This window comes from Falco punctatus (genome assembly GCF_963210335.1).
Source record: "Falco punctatus genome assembly, chromosome: 7".
Taxonomy (NCBI): Eukaryota; Metazoa; Chordata; class Aves; order Falconiformes; family Falconidae; genus Falco; species Falco punctatus.
Genome location: NC_137587.1, coordinates 49,331,938 through 49,339,249, shown reverse-complemented (window position 1 = coordinate 49,339,249; position 7,312 = coordinate 49,331,938). Strand labels below are relative to the sequence as shown.

At 44.6% G+C, this 7,312-nt stretch overlaps 1 long non-coding RNA gene across 3 annotated transcripts in view; it reads left to right on the top strand.

The window, feature by feature from the left end:
- The first annotated feature begins 2,584 nt into the window (after positions 1–2,584).
- The window catches only part of LOC308067642, a 52,987-nt gene continuing 48,259 nt past the window's right edge, over positions 2,585–7,312 (top strand). For all 3 annotated transcript variants that reach the window (XR_013929683.1, XR_013929684.1, XR_013929685.1), the window contains exon 1: positions 2,585–7,245. This is a non-coding gene — a long non-coding RNA (uncharacterized lncRNA). The remainder of the gene's footprint in view (positions 7,246–7,312) is intronic.

Genomic DNA, 7,312 nt, shown 5'->3' with positions numbered 1-7,312 from the left:
CCTTTTGCGGCTTTTAGTGTGTGGAACTGGTGCAGTTTCTCCTTGTGAGTCTTCATCCGCTACCAAGCCTGTGTATCTGTTGCTGCTTGGTATGTATGAGGAAATGTGAGGAAGTGATGTCCTGTTGCCACAAGTGACCAGAGACCGTGGTGCCTCCTTCTCCAAGGTGGTGTCTGTTTGTACCCTTGTACCAATAGTCCTTGGTATTTCTTCTTCCAATCCCTCTGTGGTGGGTTGACCTTGACTGAACACCAGGTGCCCACCAAGTTGCTCTATCACTCCCCTCTCCTTCTACAGGACAAGGGGGAGAAAATATGGCAAAAGGCTCATGGGTTGAGATAAAAACAGGGAGATCGCTCAATAATTACTGTCATGGGCAAAAAAGACTCCACTTAGGGAAGATAATCTATTGCAAATCAAATTAGAATAGGATAATAATAAGAATAAATCTAAGGACACCTTCCCCCCACCTCTCCCTTCTTCCCAGTCTCAACTTTACTCCCAAATTTTCCACCTTCTCCTCCCTGAATGGCACAGGGGACAAGGAATGGGGGCTGCACACAGTTCATCACACATTGTCTCTGCTGCTCCTTCTTCCTCAGGGGGAGGACTCCTCATGCTCTTTTTTTCCCTGCTCCAGCATGGGATCCTTCCCACAGGAAACAGTCCTCCATGAAATTCTCCAGTGTGAGTTCTTCCCATGGGCTGCAATTCTTCACAAACTGCTCCAGGATGGGTCTGTTCCATGGGGTGCCATCCTTCAGGAATGGGCTGTTACAGTGTGGGTCACTCATGGGGCCACAAGCCCTGCCAGTAGCCCAGCCCCAGCCCGGGCTCCTCTCCACAAGTCCGTGGGTCCTGCCAGGAGCTGCCCCAGTGTGGGCTGCCCATGGGTCACAGCCTCCTTCTGGCATCCCTCTGCTCCAGCGTGGGGTCCTGCAGGGCTGTGGACAGGATATCTCCTCCCCCGTGGGCTCGGGGCACAGCCTGCTTCACCATGGGCTTCCCCACGGGTTGCCAGGTTGCTCTGTTCCAGCACCCGGACATCCCTCCTCCTGCACTGGCCTGGGTGTCTGCAGAGTTGTTCCTGTCACATGTTCTCACTTCTTCTGGCTGCTGTTGTGCAGCAGTTTTCCCCCTTCTTAAATACATTTTCACAGAGGCACTACTACAGTCACTGATGGGCTCAGCTTTGGGTTGTGGCAGGTCCATCTTGGAAGTGGCTTTGCCTGATATGGGGGAAGATTCTGGTATCTTCTCACAGGATTCACCCCTGTAGTCCCCCCACTACCAAAACCTGGCCAGGTAAACCAAATTCAGCCTCAAATACATGTTTTATCCATGTTTTGTTCCCCCTTCCTAATATAGTGTAACCTGCTGGCTCCCTCCTGCAGTTCCTGGGTTACCACACCAGAGCATACTCTGCACAGGCGGAGCCTGCACGCTCCTCCAACCTGGGGTGTGGGGAACAGGATTCACAGCCCTCCACATGGACAGCAGCTTCCCCGATGAGAAACTCTGTCTGAGTGGTTGCCTGCACTTGTCCCAGGTTTGCCTAGTTAGGTGGATACTTCCCAGCTGGTATCTACCACCATGCTACCAATGACCTCAAAACACTGCCTAATAAGCCCTTCTAATTCCCTGTAGACCTCAAGTGCCTGGGCAGGTTTGCACAGCCAACAGCTAGCTGGGGTAACCACTGGGGCTGCAGACTAAGCCTGCAGTAAGCAGAGCAGTCAACAGTGTAACAACTGGTAGAGTGCTCTGCTTTTCCCGTGTGAACTGCCTTGCAAACCGGAAAAGAGGAAGGTACCAAAGAAGAGATTTTTTTTTGTACCTTTTTTCTCTTGGATGTTGTCATGCATGCTTCCATAAACTGTACAGGTGAGCAGTCATGGAAACATGCCAAACCCAGTCTCACAATCTGAATCAAATTACCACTGTCCTCTGAGCTGGTAGTAAGGCATTGCAATTTGCACATGATGGTGAGTGAAGCCCCTTTCGCTGCTCAAGACTAGTATTTCTGTCCTACTGAAAGGTGCTGTGTGTTGCTGGTGAAAGACAGTGCTGGCATTGCTCAAAATGGTAAGCGTGCAAGTAGGGAAAAGGGAAAGCAGAACAGAGGAAGGTGTGGATATAAGACACCCTGGGTTTTGTTGCAGTGTATCCATTAGAGTTGATGCTTTTTTTGGTGCAGGCATATGGCTGCAGCCTCTGACTGGGTGTCTGCAGTTTTGCTCACCTCACAGAAGGTAGTGGGATGAATTGCTGCCAATCAATGTGACACCTGAGAGCACTTCCCACCTACTTTTAGCCAGATTAATTGTATGGACTGCTTCTGCTCAGTGTCTGCTTAAGAGAAGCTCTCAAGGGAAGGGAGACAGCTTTTGCTTTCTGCACAACTCTTGTCAGTGATGAAACCAACCTTGGACTCAGCAGTCTGGGCTAGGAGGAGTGCTTGTGGGGCCCTCACACTGGCAACTCCAGCAGGTTTTGATTTCTTGCTCCAACAGTCTGTGAATGAATGAGAAGCAGTCTCTGATTTCATCTGGAGATAGTTTGTCTTCAGAAGATTGGGTGCTTTGTTATAATCATTATTGTAATGCTTTTAGTTTTTAGCTGTGTTTTTTCTTGTTTAAAGAGAGTAGTTTTTAACATAACCAATCAGGCCTGGCTTGTGCAAAAGGAAAAAGGGAGAATTGCAGAAGAACGGCTGCAGAAGCATGGCTTTAGAATCTCTGAAGATCTGCACAATCCAGGCCTGGTATTAGAATACCAGTCATGATAATTAGGGGTGTGAGAACCGCACGCGTTTAGAGACTACTAACCGATTATATTTCTGCTTTACGAATATGCATGTGTATCAGTTCTATATAAGTAGTGTTATGCAAGATGCATAACTCATATTGAGTGTCTTCTTGACTCCGGTGAACCCTTCTTCTAACACATGGGCACCTGAGGAAATCCTCAGAACTCCAGAAGGACCACCAAAGCATGCCTCAGGGATGCTCATGGCTGGGGGTTGCACTGTGTCTGAGTTTTTGTGAAAATGCAGGAAAGAAGATGTGGAATTTTGTAGAGCTGTCATGTTTCATGAATTTTGGATATTTGACTGCACTGTTAGATTGTGAGCTGTATGGAAACAGCTGAGTATAGACTGCATTATAAAAATTGCTCAGGAAATTGTCAGGTATATCTATATGCATGTACAGACAATCTGAAAACCTTATCAAAGAGCTCCTATGGTGTTTCACTGCTTGTTGTATAACAACTCTCATGAAGTAAATTACTTATTAAAAAAAAAACCAAACCAACTGTTAAATGCATAAAACTATTCATTAAAGACAAACACAAAATACTCTGAAGTAACAAACAACCATCATGTATTTTAGACAGTATATTTCTGGGTTATGTCTTCTTTCGTTTGGGTGAATTTAATATGGAGCTGCAAATAGTGTTAAAGCTGTTGCTCGACATGTGAAAACTGTGTTTGTGTTTGAAAATGAACACTGGTTGTTTCAAGGATGACTGCAGAAAGAACTTCTACAAGTCCTTCAAAGTCAAATAAGGATGTTGAAAGGCACAGCAGGGGGACAAGCCAACATCTCTTCTCTTGAATTATTTCAAGATCTTTGCTGAAAATATCTCTAATTAGATTTCTGGGTAACCTTTCATCATTGAAGCAAATAATGTGATGCTCTCACTTCTCACTGGAGAAACAGCTTCTCAGCTTGAAATTGTTGAACTTCAGGAAGATACATGATTCGCCGCCCCCCCCCCCCCCCCCCCCCCCAAATGCAGGAGTACTTCAGCTTTGGACTGTTGTGCCAGATGACAAATGCATCAACTTCTGGCTGCCTGCCCTGACTTACTTCTGTTTTGGCTTAACCTACTCATATGAATCCATTTTTTCTGCTCTCAAATACATAAAACCAAAGAGCAGATTGCTGTGACTCATGCTTTTTTATATATGTTTATCATAGGTAGAAGTCAAACTTCCAGAACACTCTAGATATTCCAAAAGTTATGCTGTCTAAAACTCTTACTTCAAAGGAAATGGTATCACTACTGTTTCCTTTTCTCTAGACAGTTAATGGAAATAATAATTCAGTCCATTAAAGAGGCAAGCCCCAAATTACTATATGGTTGAAATACATTCATTAGCACATTTATCAGTGCTAAGAAGGTCCAGTTGTCTTTAATAGTTTAACTTCTACTAGCAAGAGGAGTTAAGAGGGTTATGAAAATACTACATTATGGAAAAGAATCACAGTGTGAAGAAACCATGGCCCTTGGGATCTCTGTGCCCTGCTTTCAGCTTTAGGTCTCCTTAAGCTTCATTATCATTTTGCTGGCAAAACAGGGAAGGCATTCAAGATTTGAACAGTTTTCAGTTCATAGGATCACAGAGCAGCCCAGGTTGGAAGGGACCTCAGAAGACCATCTGCTTCAACCTTTCATGAGAAAGGGAGTTTAGATAGGATTTTCTAGCACCCTGTATAGCTGCATGTTGAAAACGTCCAGTGACAGGGACTCCACCACATCCCTGGGGAGGTTGTTCCATTGAACGATTATTCTGACTGTAAAAAAATTTTCTCTTATATTGAGATGAAAACCTTCCTGGTGCAACTTGTATCCATCACCCCTTGCCTTCTCCAGGGGGCTCCTTGTGAAGAGAGAGACTCTATCTTCTTTGGAGCCACCTTTTATATACTGGAGTGTTCTGATGAGGTTCCCCCCAAGCCTTTACCTCTGCTTATTCAGTCTTTCCTCATAGGGCAGGTTCTCCAGCCCTTTGGTCATCTTCATGTCCTTTGAACTCTCCAGTCTGTTTGTGTCTTTTTTAAATTTTGGAGACCAGAACTGGACACAATACTGCAGGTACGGCGTGACAAGCACTGAGCGGGATAGGATGATTACAGTAATGCCCCTGCAGATACAGTGCAGTCTCTGACTTGCCGCCTTTGCTGCAGCAGCACCCTGCTGACGCATGTTCAGCTTGGTGCCCACCAGGTCCCTTTCAGCAACGCTGTTCCCCAGGCACACAGATCCTAGCCTGTGCTGTTTTTTTGGGTTATTCCATCCCAGGTGCAGGACTTTGCACCTGCCTTTGTTAAACGTCATACTGTTCTTGCTAGCTCACTCTTCCAGCCTGTCCAGGTCTCTCTGTGAAATGGCTCTCCTTTCTGACACGTCCACCTCACCACCCAGTTCAGCGTCAGCAAACTTGGCGAGACTGCTTTCAATCCCATCAACCGGGTCATTTATGAAAATGTTGAACAGCGTGGAGCCCAGTATCAAAACCTGGGTGACCCCACTTGTGATAGGCTGCCAACCTGAGTAAAAACCATTGATTACTATGGTCTGGGTGTGGACTGTTAGACAATTCCCTACCCATCATGGAGACTAACCATCCAACCCATGTCTTGCCAGTTTGTCCAGGCTGTGGGAAATGGTGCTTGAATGAAAGAATGGTGACTTTTGCTGAAGTCCATGTAAACAACACCCACTTGTCTCCCCATGTTGACAGAAAGTGTTACATTGGTAAAACAGAACAGAACAGAACAGAATAGAACAGGAGTATTTCAGCAGGAGGGGACCTACAACCATCATTAGTCCCACTCCCTGACCACTTCAGGGCTGACCAAAAGTTAAAGCTTGTTACTAAGGGCATTTTCCAAATGCCTCTTCAACATTGACAGGATTGGGACATCGGCCACCTATCCGAGGAGCCTGTTCCAGGGTTTGACCACTCTCTTGGTAAAGAAATGCTTCCTGATGCCCAGTCTGCCCTCCTCTGGCACAGCTTTGAGCCATTCCCAGGCGTCCTGTCCCTGGATCCCAGGGAGAAGAGCTCAGCGCTTCCCTCTCCATGTCCCCTCCTCAGGCAGCTGCAGAGAGCAATGAGAGCAATGGGGTCGCCCCTCAGCCTCCTTTTCTGCAAACTAAACAAACTCAGTGGCTCATTACAAACAGTTAAAAAAATGGACAAAGTTAATACATCATTATTCTTTGTGATACAGAGCTGAGAAAAGACCACATTAGACTTACCTAAAGTGGGTAGAATTGCAAAGAAAATGCAATTATATACATATTTTTGAACATGTTACAGGAACTTTACCTTATAGAAATATTATTTGTAATTTATACATTTCAAAAGTCAGCATTGAATCATCTCTGTACTTTAGGCTTTTAGTAAATGACAATAAAAACCACTGGAAATATCTACCTTATAACCAACATTAAATTGCATAAATAAAAATGGGTATTGTCAGATTAAGCACTATGGATACGATGACATTTCAAGGCTAATAACACATTTACAAAGGCCTTAGAAATTAAGAATTAAATTCCATCATTAACATTCATAGTTCAACATGTTAATTATTCAGCATTATGTCCTAATGATACTATATGAATATTCATAGACAAACACCTTGATTGTTACCAATGACAATGATAAGCATTTCTAAATTATTCAGGTATGTATATTATCTATATTTATGATACTCATTCAATTAATATTGACTGCAAAATTAATTCTTTTTCATAATTCATATATTCATAAGTATCATTCTGTTTGTCTTCATTAACGTTAACTTCTTTACCCTCTATATGAAACAGGAAAAAGAGAGACCATTATTTAAGATGGAAAAAATAAAAAAACTGGAACAGGTCACTGGAAACCCAGCCCTCTAGATGTCTCAACCCCCTCACTGCAACTCAGAATCAAGAACTAATATTGTCAGCTGGAGATAACCAGAGTCGGGTGTCCCACTGTCTTGCATGCATTGAGTAGCCCCACTGTCATTGTTGCAAGTCCACATGCGTGCACAGGGAGAGACTCTGCAGCAACCTCCAGGTGGGGAACAGAAGGAGGCTCAGCTGCAGTGACAGCATGTGCGCAGAAGTGGTCCTTATGCACTGCTTTGCTTGCTGGCTGTTGCTCAGTGCTCAGCTAGTGTGTAAAGTGGTGGAGGAAGCCAGATTCTCAAGGGATTCAGATTGCTTCCACAGAAGTTTACGTAGGCTAATAGCAACAGAAAGGGCAGTTGGTCTGAAGAAAACCTGACACTTCTCTTAGCTGCCTTTCAATACATCATAGGGAATACACTGGGGTGGGCACTAAACCTGAACATTTAAGACCTCAGTATGTTATCTTTCCTAAACTAGTTTTCCTGTGTTAAAAACAACAAAAAGACTTTATAACTTCTGTGGCAAAGTATGATCTGGCTTTAACAGCAGGTGTGTGCAGGAGCAGGCTGGAAATCAGGGCCATGGGTGGCAATCAGTTAGCTGAGGGGAATGTGCT